The 17,501-nt window shown below is 40.8% G+C and overlaps 1 protein-coding gene across 2 annotated transcripts in view; it reads right to left on the bottom strand.

Annotated features, from left to right (window-relative positions):
* Positions 1 to 17,501, bottom strand: part of LOC119891736 (metal transporter CNNM4) — a 48,678-nt gene that overhangs the window by 29,395 nt on the left and 1,782 nt on the right. The gene's annotated exons all lie outside the window — the stretch shown is intronic.

The raw sequence follows: 17,501 nt of genomic DNA, 5'->3' as shown, positions 1-17,501 counted from the left end.
AAAACTGTAATTGCTTCTACAATGCAGCATTCGCAACTTGCAAATAAATATTCAGCTGTATTTGTAAGACCTTAAGGACAAATACAGTACAACTGGGTGAGAAACATTCAGTGTAGACAAAGAAAACCACGGAGCAGACCTTCAAATGTTATATGTCTGTTCTAATACTAATAATACTGTGAACTAAAACCAAGAATAACCAGTTGTTATAGATGCTTGTTGTCTCACGATTTCGGGAAATGCAATCAGAAGAAAACTGTTTGCTGCTGTGTCACTACCACATTCAATTAATTCCTGTTTCCTTTCATGTGGTTCTACAGGGTTTTGTTCTTTAAACAGATAAAGATGCAGGAGAAGCTGGGTGGTTTGATTTGACTTGTGGTAAATTTCACCTCCAATGGCACCAACACTGAGCCACCACTAATCCTAACATAAAGGGATCAAATTGGAGCCAGACGACAAAGGGAAAATCAAAACATCAACATTAAAGTCAAGTCTTGCTCATGTTGGTATGTGCGGTAAAAGTTTGCCTTGGGTCTTCTTGAGTGCTGTCTACACATTACTTCAAAATAAAACAGCATACAACAAAGCCCTGATGGTAGTCAAAATAGCCTTGTCTACCGCCTCTTTGCCATCTATATATAGTTATTGTGGTACATTTGTATTGAATTTTCTTCATGCCTTGGTTTTTGGATAGAGCCACCTGGCCAAGTCTCTACACCATGACAAACAACTGTATCCTGATGGATTCCTATACGATGGCAGGTCTGTTCTAACATTAACCCATGTCCACTCCTTCTGCTTGCACCACAAATAGTTTGTTAATGTGCACAAGTCGTCACAGCTGGGGTTGGGTCCGGACTTTGGCCATGAGCGTTGCTGTACAACACAAAAAACACACATGAACACAAAGACACAAACCCTAATGAACTCTTCACATGACAAACTGTCCAAAGTGCAGACTGAAGGTGGCCGGCTGCAGACTCTTGTCCAAACAAGTGCAGAGCTGGCCCCAACGATGCTCTGAATTATTAATGACTCTGCCAGAGAGAAGCACTCAAGAGGATATTTGGTGGAGTTTGGTCCCAGGTGAATAATTTCCTCCCCCTGCACAGATAAACAGCACATACTGTATATGGGGATACACATGCAAGCCACTGGTCTAAACTACCCTCTGGTGCACTCACCATTAAAAGACTGGATTTGAACAGCAGGCTGAGGGCAAGGGAGACAATTTGTTTCCTAAATATAGGAAGAGCGGCCAGTCAAAACAGCATTTGATAAGCATCTGTTGTGCTACGCAGACACTTGTTATTCTCACTCTCCCCAAAACCACAAGCTCAGGTTACAAAGGATACAACAAGCGGGAAGAAGCGTGAAATCCGAACGGCCCATCAACTGTCCCTCTTTCCAAAAAGAGTAGCAGATCAGTGGGATTTACAAAGAGCTTATATGACCAGCAATTAAAGAAAATGTGAAGTGTTTTGTCTTTGTGTTTTTGTGTCCTTGATGTCCGCCTGCATGTCCAGGCAAAGTGGGCGCTGCTGGCGCAATGACACAAACACACTCCACACATTCTCAGCTTTGACCTTGCTTGGTTTTACTACATGAATAGAGCTGAGGGACTTTAAGGAATCTGTTTTCCACAAGGCCGGCTTTACTGTGATGTCAGGACATGAGATGTCAGGGTGGGTGGGTGATGTACTGTATATTTAGTCTGGACGCTCAAGTCTCGAGAGGAAGCAGCAAGGCTGGACATTCATCATTGGCTAAGAAACAAACAGTCTAAACAGTTCTCATCACAGTATTAGGATAGATTATTTTGATAGATTATTTTCATCCTCAATTAATTTACCCAGGATCTTTAACTCGAGCACAATTTTATGTATCGTGACTAAAGAGGTCCAGAGTCAATCCTAAGGATCTTTATCAGGACATATTTTAATGGTTAAATATTAGTTAAAATAATCCAGATCAAATGCAGATCATTTCTTTACTACTGTACTGTGTTTTGTCCACCTCAGCATGCTAGAGTTGCAATGCTGCTCTGCAGACAGGCTCTACAGTGTCATCAATTTGTTATGCCAGTGAAAATTAGAGCGTGGGAATGCCAAAACGTATTTGGCTCCATCGGTGACAACCAGATTGGCAAAAGACACAAGATTCACGAAACTCCAACACCCACAAATCTGTTATCTCTCCTCTTTCTTTATTTTTAGCAAACAGAAAAACAGGTAGCAGGTTGTCATTTTAAGCCACTGCTGACCGTCACTTTGGCAAGTGGCAACGGCAGGTCATATCAGCTGTCACTAACGAACGTTAACTCCATGAGTAATTTGATGAACGGCTGTTGTCGAGTATGTGTGTCTGTCAGCCAAAGCTCATTTGTGACGGAAGAAACTCTGTAACACCACCGTACAAACAGTGTGTTTTTATAGTTCCAACAACTCCAACAGAGTGATACATCTCCTCTGATAAATCGATCAGCTCTCCCAGTTAAACTTCATATCATATCAATAACTTAAGATGTTCAAAATAATAGTTTTGAATTAGGACTTCAGTATTTGGATCAGGTATTTTGTAATGATAAAAAAAAATAATGAGCCAAATTCATAATCAACATCTTCTGCTAGTTTGGATATAATTATTTTACTATATAGGCTTTACTGAACATCCCTGTCACAAACTTCCTCATGGGACGCATTATGTTCCTTTTTTATCTCATCATAGGCAAGTGAGAAAGAAACTCAATCGGGACATCCCTAACTATGACCCTTATTCATGGTGACAAGCAGTAGCACCTGGTTGGCAACACATGTTAACTGGTCCGCAAGTTGACTGCATGGGAAAAAGTAGGTACTTCCTGGAAAACAGTGGATCTTCAGTGAGGCTGTGCCATGCATCATTGCACCATTTGACACGGGTAGCACACACCAGATGCACAGTACAGACAGAAATAATATTTGGTAAGGTTCATGGAGTAAATGTGATCAAGTTGGTTGATTTTCAGGAGCACTGATGTGTGCCGACACTAAAAAAGTGGCATTTCCTGCCATTATGGCCTGCATCATATATGCCAGTGTAACCCCCAGTCGTCTTAAATGTAAGAAAAATCCTTTCTTGCTGAACCCCATCAAATCAGAATGTCCTTCTCCTAATAACTGACAGAGCCCATTTATTTACACATAAGAATAACCTCTCTGAGTGTCATCTCCTACCCCAGAATCCTGTTTCATCAGAAATTACATCACTTAAGGGAGGGATGATATAATGTCGTGGGACCTTTTAAGGTGAAATTTTGCCAGGATGGAAAGCATTAGTCAACAGTGTCCCACGGTAAGAAAGGCTCCGAGCACATTCATTTGCTGATCGTTGTTCATTCCACACGAGATCACTGTAGCTACGAAAATAGAGCCACCATGTAATGGAAAAGGCACTCTGTGTGTGTGTGTGTGTGTGTGTGTGAGAGAGAGTCCTCTCCCCGTGATGCTGAGTCAATATTTCAGAGGAAGTAGGACCCCAGGGGACATACTTACACCCAGTTACTCGAGAGTCACTTGAGCAACTATTGGATCCGCGCACATGCGCACATGCCCACACACACACACACACACACACACACACACACTGCACAAGGACCTTCAGCCAAGTACAGGCTGCTTCATGCATTCAGTGTCTGACCTGTGTCAGCTGAGTCTACAATTAAAAAACCCACAAAGTCACCCAGCTCCTGTGTGTCTGCCGCTGCTGATTCTTCAGAGACGTGTGTTTCAGCGCAGCACGCTCACCTCAGGCTCACGCAGAAATACAAACAGCTGTCACTTCATCAAACTGAGAATCTGACATGACAGGGTTTTTTTGTTGGTAAAACCCACCATCCCTCCATCGCTCATCCTGTCTACAGGCTGAGAGCTGAAGAGGCAGCGATCGCCGTCGGTGCTCCTTGACTTTGTAAAATGTTAAAACTGGTCAACTTTAAAGTAATCATTTATTACTAATCCTTTATTAACTGTTTCCAACTTAGCTTGTGTTTAGGTCACAACACAGGCCTAATGATTTGATTCTGATTCAAAGGACTACAATGTCACGATTATCGATGCAACCCGAACACTGGTGTCACAGGACAATAATAACCAAGGCTTGCCTAACTACCTGTCCAAAGATATTGAGTTTACCGTCATAAGACAAAGATACGCCACAAACCATCACAACTGAGAAGCTGGAACTAGGAAAAAGTTTGCCATGTTTGCTTGAAATAAAGTGACGTAAAAGATTAACTGTACATCAAAACTGCTGCTGATTAATTTTCAATCAACTGATCATCTCATCTCTTAATCTGTCTGCCTATCTATCTACCTCCAACCATCCATCTTACCACTGTCATTATCATTATTACTAGCACCTTCCGTTAACTTTTATAATTGGTGAACGTGGAACAGTTTATGGGTTCAAACCCCCTGTCGTTCAAGGGGCCGAGCGGGCGTCCACTTATTAGAAGGTCGGTGGTACTATCCCCGGCTCCACCAGTCTGCATGTCGAAGTATCCTTGGGCAAGATAGTGAACTGCAAACTTGCTGTAAATGTGTATTTCTGTTTCTGATGGCAGGCGCCTCTCTCAATCAGTGTGAATGTGACGTAGCGTAAAGCGCTCTGAGTGGACGGACAAAGTAAAAAGGTGTTATACAAGTACAGACCGTTAACTATTCTGCTTTTATGATCATCGCAGTTTTGTGCTTTAAAAAAAACAACTAAGACACAGCAAACAACGTGAGTGCAGAGAGAGGAGAAAACTTTTCCAAAAGAGGAACCGAGAAACACTTACACCAAACTTCTCTTTCTTTGACTGAACATTACGCAACATTATCAACAACACCACCACCTTTCCACCACATACCCCTCAATTATTCAGGGTTGCGTTTTTATTTTCACACAGTCCCGTTTGGGTCCGTTCCACTAGATTTGTTTTTGCTTTTCTCAGTTTCATTTTCTCAATAATTGAACTGAATCAGTCCATCACTGTTCAGATACTCCCAGAAGGTTGGCGTCTCTGGCTCTTCTGTCCCCATCCTGCGAGCCGGCCTGTTTGTTGACATGAAACATCGGTGACAAAAGGACAGGGGGGAGAGCAATGAGTCTGTATGGGAAAGGAATGCCTCGCGCATACCGCCCACACACAAAACACCACCAGGCACATATCAGCAGCACTCACTATAGGCACCGACTGCAAAACATGCGTGGGGAGGGGATGAAACAAAAATGCATGGCTGCAAATATGCATGCGCACACACACACACACACGCTTGTTGTGTGGGACAGGTCAAGCTCCTCTAACCTGTTATTCCGGCTAAAACTTCAGCCTAAGGGACAGAAGGGCTGTAAAGTAATGGCTGAAATGGTCAGCCTATACTTTGAATGATTGCCGATTGTTTAAGACACTCCTTCATTGCATCTCATGTCAACACCCTCACAGCATTTGGCTAGGGCAGAGGCGGGTGGTGTGTGGACGTGCTGCCAAAGAGTATCTATGAGGAGATGAAATATAAACCATAAGGTCCAAATTTGAAGGTTTAGGAGACGCCAAGACAGAGTGCTACAGTTTGTTCACCTTTGATTTAGTACTTTACAACTCTGGGAAGTAATTACAGCACCAATCTAGAGACACAACTAAAGATTACTTTCATTATCTGCCGATTATTTTCTTGTTTAATTGGTTAATTGCTTGGTCAATAAAATGTCACCAAATAATATAAAATGTCCATCAAAGTTTCACAAAGTCCACAGTCTTCAAATGGCTTTTTTTGTGCGACCTACAGTCCAAAAACCAAAAGGTATTCAGTTTACAGTAAAAGAAGAAAATCCTCATCTTGTAACCAGAGAATGCTTGGCAACTTTTTATAACAATTAATTAAGTTATTATTATTATTAAAAGTTGCCAATTCATTTTCTTTTAATAGACTGATTGATTAAGTGTCTAATCATTGGTAAACATTGGGCATTTTGATTGGTATTTTTCACAATCAGCTTTTTTTTTTTATTAGAACAAACAATTGATTGAGAACGTCATATTAGTTTCCGATTGTTGGTTGTAGATTTTTTGTAGGTTCTTGAAGAATATGTGTTGAGAAGTACACAGAAAGTATCGTCACCAAACTGGCATCAGGGTCCAACATTTTTAATAATACTCAGCCCTGTTGCGAATAAGCCAATGTCATCTAAAGCTAAAATGCCTCCAGCCAGATCCGCTCATCTAAAATAGTTTTTAAACATGTCAGGAATCCCACTACGAAGTTTATTTTAGACACACTACTATGCAACATGATGATGAATAGCATAGCCTCAGTTCAAACAAATGGACAAGACAGCCGTGTGTGCTTGTGATTGAGACATCAGGTCATTTCTGCTGAGCTGCTCTTTCTTCATGCTGACTTTTATCATTATGGCACGTGATCTGTAAGTGTTGGTGTGACAGACACAAAACATACAAGTTGAAGTTGAGGGGGCTGCAGCTGCACCGTCAGCAGTTTGAGCTACAATGGCAAGACAGGAAGCCAGAGAAAAGCAGCGGGCGGCTGATAAGAACGCAGAGAGAATCAGAGAGAAAAACTACTGATCTCCAGCTGCTGATAGTGCGAGTCTTGCTGAGTGATTGTGCTGTCCAGCTCCACCCAAGTTTGGTGTCAGTCCACACAGGCACAGATGCATCTGCAAATTATGATTACTTTGGTGTAACATAATGATAATTCTTATCAGTATGGTGAGATTGTTTTGTCAACTACTGTTCCCAGAGGTCAAGAAGGACAAGACGAAGAGAAACAAATGGATCTGCGATTCAGTGACAACTGTGCCAACTCCATCTGCTGAAGAAGACAACCAATCTTTATCAAATCAATCAATCTGTGTGTTGTTTTTCAAAATAATTTACGACTTTCTTCAAAAGTTACAAAAAAAATGTGCTCCGAAAAAAGTTCTTCATGTGGCTTATAAATGTACTTTATAGCCTAAAAATAGCAATAGTGTGAATATATTTTCTTAGCTGGCACTGAACCCCTTTAAGAGATAAAAGAATGATCTGCATGTGTAGAAGATGGTCTTTTAGATTAAGAAACTTTTGAAGAGAAGCGCCTTTTTTTAAGCTGTGAAGCAGAGGAAATGAAATGTTGGTTGCAGACCATGCACGTTTTATCTTCCACAAATTAAATCAGAGCACTACAGACAGGGAAGTCAGCTGACCAGAGTGTGTGCGCGTGGGCTGGTCCTACTACATATTTATGGGATCCCACAAACAAAGCACTCTATACTTGAGGTCCGGCAGCTCACTCTCTGTGACTCGGCAGAACACCTGAGGGGTCAAGTCAAACACTCGTGCACACACACACACACACACACACACACACACACGTAAAAATGTGTTGAATCTGGCAAACTTCAGCGGATGCAGCGAGTTCTGCTAACCCTTCAGGCATTACTGTTGCTTATTTTGTGAGACAGGAACAGCAGAAATCCTTCGTGATGCCGACATAAAGAAGACACTAAATCTTATTTATCTTTCTTCACAGACCAGCCTCTCCTTGGCTATGAAAAATCTCTTTCACTATCATTATTCAAATGAAGAATTAAAGTGCCATTTCTTTTTTTTAAAGATGTGACCTTGAAGAGAGGCCACAATAAAAAAAAATTTAAAAAAATCATACTACATCAATATTCTCCACTTCTCCATCACTGTTCCTAACACACAAAATGCTAACCCTACCCTGACCGATGTGTTGTGGGTGCCAAACTTATGACATATTCCTCAACTAAGTGCAGACAAATTCCAGTTTAGGTGTTCAGATCTGACTTTTTAGCACAAATGTGATGAGCCATCGTTCACACATTGATTACAAAATATGAGCTCTGGGTAGGGTTATATCAGTGCGCCAGATTTATATTAATGTTGTTAAAAGACAAAGAAAAAAGGTATTCAGCTCCACCAGATACTGAACCAAAACCATTAAGCAAATACAGGAAGGAGATAAGAGCTAAAACTCCTGAACCCTTAAAAATTCATACAACAAAGCAATGAGGCCACAACTACATGGCCCATTTCCCGCTTCAAATTTATTCATAAACAGCTTTTAGTGAATAATGTAGGAGGGATAGGGCAATGTTTGCAAAAGGTTCAGTAATCTGGAAGATTCTCATTTATCAAGTCCTCCCATGTTTTCACTGGCACACCTCCGGCTCTAAAGTGAGCATAGCCGTTGTTTCACAAACCGCTTTCTGCAAAGCTGTGAGTTTTTCTTGCACCAGTAAAAGGCTATTGGTACTTTACCGCATACAGTTGCAGTCAAGAGTGACAGCCAACCGATCTTTCCTTGACAGTCAAAACAAAAAAACAGAAGAACAAGGTGAGATGGAGAAACAGGATAAGTAGAGATGGAGGGAAGAGTGAGAGAGAGAGAGAGACCCATTATACAAAAAGAGTGGAAATTCAGGTCTGCCCTGTACAAGGGGCAGAGGAAGGAATGTAGTAAATGATGGAGTCCTGATGTATAGCTGTGCAAATGCATGTCTGTGTGTATGTTTCATGTTCTTATATCCCAGTGGGGAACTTAACCTGAATGCACACTACTCCATGGGAACGTGTGTCCCCGTTGAGACAAAAATTGAGGTCCCCACAGGTAGCGTCCTGCTTTTTGATGGTTAAGAAATTTTTAGGGTTCAGTTTACAATTTAGTTAGAAGTCGGGTTAAGGTTAGGCTAAGGGGCTATGGATTTCATTATTTTAATGAGATGTCCCCACGGATAAAGTGAAATAAACATGTGTGTGTGGCAGGGTACAAAGGTTACTGAGGCCAATCCACTATAACACATGACAAAGTGATCAGTTAACAAATAGTTTAAATAAAGAAATAAACCCGATCATATACCGATTCCTTTCTTTACTGAGCTCTGCTGTGTTTTGTAGTATTGCAAAGCTGCTCACCTCTACAGTGCAGCATTTCTCTGCACATAAGTGAGTTCTGACGCCAGGGTCTGCATAACGCATAGATTCACTAAACTCCAACACTAACCCGAGCTGTTATCTCTCCTCTCTCTTTCTCATTAGCAAAGAGCAGACTGCAAAACATTTAGGTGGCAGCTTCTCATTTTTAGCCACCACTGACCAGTTAAAATGACAAACGTCATCAGCTGTCACTAATTAACATTCATTCTGTGAGCTGATGGCTGGCCAAAATAAAACTTGGCTGCCGTCTAGTTCAAGTGCTCTCTGCAGCCAGAGTCTGTACTCAGCCAAAAATTTTCGTGAGCACTGTGTAACACCAGTGTACAATCGCACGTGGACTGGAGTGTTTTCTAACAGAGTGATACTTCTTCTCTCTAGCTGATCGCTTCACATCAGTTTCAGTAGTTACATTCTCTATTAACTATCTCTATTAAGCCATCCCGTTATATCTGTGATTTCAGCTACAGCAGTTTTGTATCAGGACTTTCAGTGTTTGCACCAAGAAGCTCGTGAAAAATATGAGGTGTCAGATTTAGTAGGTAAAACTATTTCAGTGGTGACAGACACACATTTTCAAACTCCAACAAATACCCTATACTAAAACTAGAATAAAACATGTGTCATGTTTTACTTCCAAGTAACTGCATTAGTTAATGAGAAAATAGCAAAAATATTTTAAAAAGAAAAGTCTTATCTCTAGGGCTGCAACTAACGATTATTTCCATTATCTTTAACAAAAGTCCACTTACAATGCTAGCTTTTTCCAGAAATTTTAACCACATTGCAATCTGACTTTGAGTTTTATGCTCAATTCCAACTTTTGCTAAATCTTTCAGTAATTTTTTTCTTTAAACTGATTAATTGTTCAGCCAACAAAATGACAGAAAATACTGAAAAACGGCCAGAGCCCGAGGTGATGTTGTCAAAGTGCATTTTGTGACAGACATTCCAAAACCCAAAAGGTATTTCGTTTACAATTATATAAAAGAGAAGAAAACAGCAAATCTTCCTTTAAGAAGCCAGTGATTAATTACTCGATGGTAAAGATTTTTCTGTTTATCAATGAATCCACTAATTGTTTCTGTAGTCTCACAGTATTAGTATAAGGGGTGGGAATCACCAGAGGACCCACGATACGATATCATGATACTTATGTCACGATACGAGATCATTGCGATTTTAAAAATATTGCGATATATTTCCTTCTTCAAATTGTGTCCCCAAAGGAAAACTCTTTTTCTCGTGGACAGAAAAAGTAATTGATTGTATTATTTTAGTACCAAAAAGTACAATTATCATGTACAATTTGTATAAAAACAAAGATCGATACTTGACCTCTATGTATCGATACAATATTGCCACAGAAAATATCACGATACTATGGTGTATCGACCCCCCCCCCCAACCCTAGTTAGTATCTGAGGTTGGTGTTGTGAACTTCTTTAAAAACAACTTGATCTGTACCTAAGCTGAACCACTTGTCGACCCATTAAAAGTTCACCTTCTGCTACCTAACGGCAAACGGTCATATCACCATAGCACACATAACGCGGTCCTAAAGGCTGGGTGGGGTGGCCAGATAAGTGCCCAAACAGTGATAAACAGAAGACAATGCAGCCACAAACAAAAGCTGGTTCATTTCCTGAGAGGGTCAAAGTGTTTCAGGTTCAACTGAAATGATGTGTTTAGGCTTTAAGTCTTAGACCTGCCCACTGACTCACACCCAATCTACCGCAGTATTAATTAATTACAAGTGAAATATCAACAAAAACAACCAGTACGCCTAAACTTTGATATTTTGTTTCGTTTAGTCTTGTGATATCGCATTTTCAACAGGACATGATTTCGCAGATAAAAACTCTAATTTCTCCAATACATGAATAAAATGACTGACAACATGATCAACATACATCAAGATGACACCGCAGACGGACTCTGGATTACACTCCGTACTGCTTTTTGTGTTTTTGTTTATAAACTCTGTTTTCTGCCGTCCCTCAGAAAACAGAGTTTTTAAGAGCTCTTAAACATTGGACTTTCAACTGCTCACACTATTCCACCACTCTTTATCGAACCTGGAACTTTCCTGGAGTTATTAGTTAGAGGAGCAGCCGCTCTGTACTGGATATACCGGAGACGCCGAAGGGGAAGAGAGCTGGTGCACTGGCTAAACTAAGACAGCGGGGTTTTCGCACTGCACTCCCTTCTATCCACCTGACGAATGTTCGCTCTCTAGCCAACAAAATTGATAAACTGCTGCTCCTCAACAGAACTAACTCGAAAACCTGCAGATCTGCCGCCCTCCGTTTCTTTCCTTGCTCACTGAGCACATCCCCGACAGCACACTTCACCTACCGGGATTTAATGTCATTATTATTAGACAGATTATTCATAAACTGTAAACCTTTTTATTCACCGCGGGAGTTTTCCTCGTTTGTTCTGGTCACCGTTTACATTCCACCTCAGGCCTGTGTTAGTGAGGCGTTACTACACCTGGCCGACCAGATAACCAACGTGGAGAAAAAACATCCAGACTCCGTGCTCATTGTTCTCGGGGACCTAAACAGGACAAACCTCAGCCATGAACTTCTACAGTCACACCTCTACCCCAGTCCAACACCATCTTCAAACAATCACCTTTCCCCACTGCCACGCTGTCACCCCCCCTCTCTGACCCCTCACCTGCACTCATGATCTGTGATGAGGATGTGCGCCAGCTCTTCCAGAGGCAGAAGATCAGGAAGGCTCCTGGCCCCGAAGGTGTGTCTCCATCCTGCCTGAAAATCTGTGCAGACCAGCTGGCACCCATTTTCACACAGATCCTCAGCAGATCACTGGAGCTGTGTGAAGTTCCCTTCTGCTTCAAACGCTCCACAATCATCCTCGTCCCCAAAAGACCCTCCATCTCTGGACTAAATGACTACAGGTCTGTCGCCCTGACATCTGTAGTCATGAAGTCCTTTGAAGGACTCGTGTTGGCCCGCCTCAAGGATATTACAGGCCCCTTGCTGGACCCCCTGCAGTTTGCCTACCGGGCTAACAGGTCAGTGGATGATGCAGTCAACTTGGGACTGCATTACATCCTGCAACACCTCTACTCTCCAGGGATTTATACAAGGATCCTGTTCGTGGACTTGATCTCGGTGTTTACCCCCATCATCCCCGACATCCTCAGCACCAAACTCACACAGCTCACTGTACCAGCCTCCACCTGTCAGCGGATCACAAACTTCCTGACTGACAGGAGTCAGTAGGTGAGGCTGAGAAACATCACATCCAGCACCCGGACTATCAGCACTGGCGTCCCCCAGGGGTGTGTGCTCTCCCCACCGCTCTTCTCCCTCTACACCAACAACTACACCTCAGGAAACCCATCTGTCAAACTCCTGAAGTTCGCTGGCGACACAACGGTCATGGGAACGGCCACCAAAAAGGACAGGAGCAGACTAAAACGGACAGTCAGGACAGCAGAAAAGATCATCGGTGCCAACCTGCCCTCCATTCAGGACTGATACATTTCCAGAGTCAGAAAACGGGCAGGAAACATCACTGTAGATCCATCTCACCCCGGACACAACCTGTTCCAGCTCCTCCCCTCTGGTAGGCGCTACAGAGCACTGTACACCAAAACCAACAGACTGAGGAACAGTTTCTTCCCTCAAACCATCACTCTGATGAACAGCTGACTCTGATGAACAGTGTCAGGAACCATTCCTGTGCAATAACCCAGAAACTCTGCCTCCAACCAGCCACCTGTTTACTGACTAGCACCTATAATTAATTCATCATTCACAGATTATTTCAGAGCTGTTCATATTCTCACATTGCATATTGTATACCCCATATACCAAATCCACCTACCTCATGTACATAACACCTGCACATAATATTTATTTATTCCAGCATCCTTTGCACTATGCTCCATCTTACTGTGTATGTGTACCTGTATATCACATCCATCTCCGACATCACATAATAATAATAATTTTACTCCTGCATCATTTGCACTCTGCTTACTGCACTATTGTCTCAATCTGTCTATATTGTTTTTATTTATTGTGTGTGTGTAATTATATATATATATACACACACACACACACACACACACACACACACACATACATATATATCTCTATACTGTAGCCGGCGTTTGATTTTATTATTGTATAAGTAAGCACATTGTGAGCAATGTACAATCCTGAGTCTAATTCCTTGTATGTGTACACGTACCTGGCAATAAAGCTGATTCTGAACAACAGCTGGTCCAGTATTGTTGGATAGAAAGAGCTGTTGTAAACATTGTTATCTTATAGCTATTCACTGGCTTTGAGTTCTAGTAGGGCTGCAACTAACGATTATTTTCATTATCGATAAATCTGTAGATTATTTCCTTGATTAAAAGAATAATCGTTTGCTCCATAAAATGTCATGAAAAAGTAAACAATGCCTGTCTCAAAGCCCCAGCTGAAATATTCCAGTCTTGTTTTGTCCAACTAGGAGTCCAAATCCTGAAGATATGAGGTTTAATATCGTACAAGACCAAGAAAATCTTAACATACTAAAAAAATATTAACATTTGAGAAGCATGTACATGTAGATTTTTGCACAGAAGTGGCCGATTCATTGTCAATCAACTAGTCGATTAAATCAACTAATTGTTTCAGCTCCATGTTCAACAAGTTTTTTTATAAAATGCTTACATGGAGGTATAAAATATAACTATATAACTATTTTTTTTTTACACTACAATAGCACTATGCTATGTTTTAGATGTTTTATTTCTTGATACTATACTGGTGTTATTTAAGGGAGGCAGAGTGCCCTGCTGTGTTATTACTTCCTGCAATGACAGTCAGCACATCATTAAAAATTCATCTCATCTAATAAGGTCACTTCATAGTCCTTATGAAAGGTCATGTCATGTTGACTGAAAATGCTGTTGAGAACACACACACACACACAGAGTCAAGTAAAAATGTCAGAATATAAAGGATTGACTACTTTTCGTTCTTCCATTCAGAACTAAACTTTTAAACCGTTCAAATCTTGGCTTGACCGAGTAGATTTGATATTTAGAGCACAAGCAAAAGAAACCTTGGGTACACACACTGACGCTGTTGGATGCCATCACCGTGGTAACTGATGCCAAACGGCAAGTCAGAGGAACTTGAGCTGTAAGCGGGGAGTCAGGTCAGAGAAGAGGCAGGGGGCCGGTGTTTTGCAACTTCTTTGAAATGAAGTACTATCTGCTGCGTTTTTGTATTGCATGCAAGACTATCTGTCATACGGTTTAATGAGTAAAAAAAAAAAGTTATTTAAAACACAAAGTGCAGTCTCTCCTCTCTGCAAATGAAGTGCCTCAAATGTAGAAATATGCCTTTCCATTTTTTCTCGGAACTAAGTCACACATTTTATACAGTTGGATCAAAGAAAGTACCCAGTTGGTCTCAGACTAAAGCTACAAAGAAATCACACTTAATCCTGAAAGATACATGCTGCTGTGGAAATAAATGACAGGTTTACCTGCAGATTCGAACATTTTACTTTTAAAGGTGTCCAATCTCTTTGGAGTGGAAGCAGCTTCATGTGAACCACGTGGTCCTGGCATTATTTCTGACTATACTCTATATGGCTAAATTATAAATAGTCTGTTTGGCTATCAGACACGCTGTGTTTACAAAAACAAGTTACAAAAAAACATTGACTACATTGAAATGGACTGCGCTGATCCCACTGAAATGATATGCTGTTTAAATAGGAACATTTTTGAGCTCCTCTTATTTCTTGTTTAACTGTCACCTGCAACAGAGAAGGACCTGTTTGATGGAAGCCGATTTTGCAAAATATTAGGTCTCAAGCTGCTGAATACTAGATTCATTAGACAGCAAGGCTGGAAGGCAGACCGTATCACACAGTTACAATTATTTAATTACTCATATTTCCCATTAAGGTGTTGATGTGTTTACAATTGCTTTCAATAATGCAACTAAAATCCGAGTAACTAAATTCAACCAAGCTTACTTTGAATATGACCTTTTTCAAATTATAGCAATCACAGAATGGGCTAACAAAGCAAAATCCTTTTACATGTTAATCGGAATAATGTAGTTTGTTTACAAGATCCACTTAGATAATTTAAACCTGCGGTGTGGAACTTTTGTCTCCCCTTTTGGCAGTGAGAGTAACTACACAAACACTGTTCACGTTGAGCGTGCCACAGGCTTTTGTTCAGAAACTGTTAAAAAATACAAAAACATTTCCACAGTTGCAAGATAATCTTCCATTGTTTTTAGGTACAGTAAATGCAATAGCTACATATCCTACTGCAAATATTTTACAAATACCATAATAATGGCAGGACTGCATTCAATACAGCATATTAACACAGACCATACAATCATAATAATCTAAAAACACAATTTCCAATATTCTCTCCAATGGACCTTTCATTTTAGTTTTTTTTCCTTCTTTTTTTTTTTTTTTTTTTAAACACAGCAATGGTGGATCGTGGAGCTCTGTAAATGGCTCTGGGTTGACCCTGGCAAACCAATCATTGCTGGTTGATGTAAAACGCATCATTAGTGTCGCCACAGACACCAGATTTAAAGCCTCCTGTACTACTGAGAGATTTATCTGGCAGTGACAGGCTAATCAGCTCTGAGTGGCTTAAATGTAAAGGACATTCATTTATATGAAAAAGTCCAGCTTTGACTTCTGGAAAAATGGCAAATCAAACATTTCTCGTGAAAATGTTGTCCATTAATACTTTGATGTCTTTGAGAGTCACTGAGTGTCTTCTCATAACTACTTACAGTAAATCTTTCTGCCGAGCTTTGCGCCAATGTAGACTGTTATCAGCTCTGCATGTAGCTGAGTTTGTGTGTGTGTGTGTGTGTGTGTGTGTGTGTGTGTGTGTGTGGGGTGGGGGAGACACTGCAGTTTGTTGCCAAACCAGCCAAGCTTATACTAAAATGAGCCGCAGAGCCATTTCTTGGCCAGATGCACCACCACTCCAGCAACTCAAAATTCAATTAACAGTGAATGAACAGTGTGCAAAGTAACGATGAAAGATGTGAACTAAAATACTGTTATTCTGTTGAGATGCATTTATTGGGACAAAAATCATGCCGGCATAAACACAGAGCTGAGACTGCCAACAAAGTCCAGTGAAATTTTACCTTTTTTACTGCGTCTGACACTGATACTACTACAGAGACAGAGGGGAAGTTGCTCATTCCTCACTGTGCTGAGATATAGACCCCGTAAGGGTGTTTGGGTCTACTGTCTGTGACCTTGAGACGAGATACAAAAATATATCCCTGCGGGGGATGGCGTCAGTGTGCGTACGTCCTCCTGTGAGAGGGAGTGTTTGTGTTTGTGCATCCGCGCATGTGTGCGTGTGTGTGTTGAAAGAGGAAAAGCGACAGAGCAAAAGACAGAAGTAAAACGTGTGTGAAGTGTTTTTGACATCACAAACCTGACTGACTTTACATTACTGACAAAGCCTCAACACTGATTCATGTTTGCCAGAATAACTGATTTAGATTAACATTTTATTTTCTTGAAGTGCTGTTTATACTTCAGACTGCAAGAAATAAACCTAATTTCTCTTTGATAATCCTTTCAAGGATGTCTACAGGCTGAATGTAGTAAATGATAAAGATGGCAACATCCTGCACACTGAGAAAATACTACCAGCCTAACAACAGCTTGAAATTTAAAAGTAATATAATAATATTAATAATAATAATAATAATAATAGTAGCACCTTTAAAAAAACAGTTTACAAAGTGCTTTGACAGACAAACCAAAAGCTGGGTACTCACAGTGTGGTATCACAACAGACGCCAGACGAAGCAAGGCAAGAGTAAGGTAAAGTTCAAGTTAAAACAAGATCAACAAGATAAGACACAATGAAAACGTGATAAGATACACTTAAAACAGATAAAAAGGAATAAAAATATGACATCACGTAAAAAGATGGTAAAAGCACAGGCACCTTCAGATTTGGCACATATGGAGTCAACGTTTCTGCTATGTAGCTTGGGGCCGAATCCAGACAAGCTTTAAACGTGATAAAATCAATTCTAAATGTCTTTGATATCAAATACTCAAAACAAGAGGGAGTCTGGCAGACAGAGACTCCTATTAAATAGTAACCACAGCTGCATCATGTCAGCTTCATTACAAGACACTGAACTTCACCCTGACACTCTGGATAACAAGAGCATCAGCTAAATAAAAAGCATTTGTTGGTAGAATACACACAATATCCCATCACGTATCTAGAAGCAAACAAAAAGTGTTTCTATGCCGTGTTGCAATAAACATAAATCCATACTTCGCTGATCCCCATGACAGAAACGTACTGTATTGCATGGCCTTCTCCACATAGAGGTCAAAGGTCAACCTCCTTGTTTAAAAACAGCCTAGCTGCTCGCTAAACTGGTCTGAATGTCTGAATCACCTGAATACATCACATTCCCTACAGCATGAGGTAATCTGAAGGACAGAA

This window comes from Micropterus salmoides, unplaced genomic scaffold (assembly GCF_014851395.1).
Source record: "Micropterus salmoides isolate LMB-PRFRI ecotype aquatic unplaced genomic scaffold, ASM1485139v1 Ms_hic_scaffold_7, whole genome shotgun sequence".
NCBI classification, from domain to species: domain Eukaryota; kingdom Metazoa; phylum Chordata; class Actinopteri; order Centrarchiformes; family Centrarchidae; genus Micropterus; species Micropterus salmoides.
This window is presented reverse-complemented; position numbering and strand designations above follow the sequence as displayed.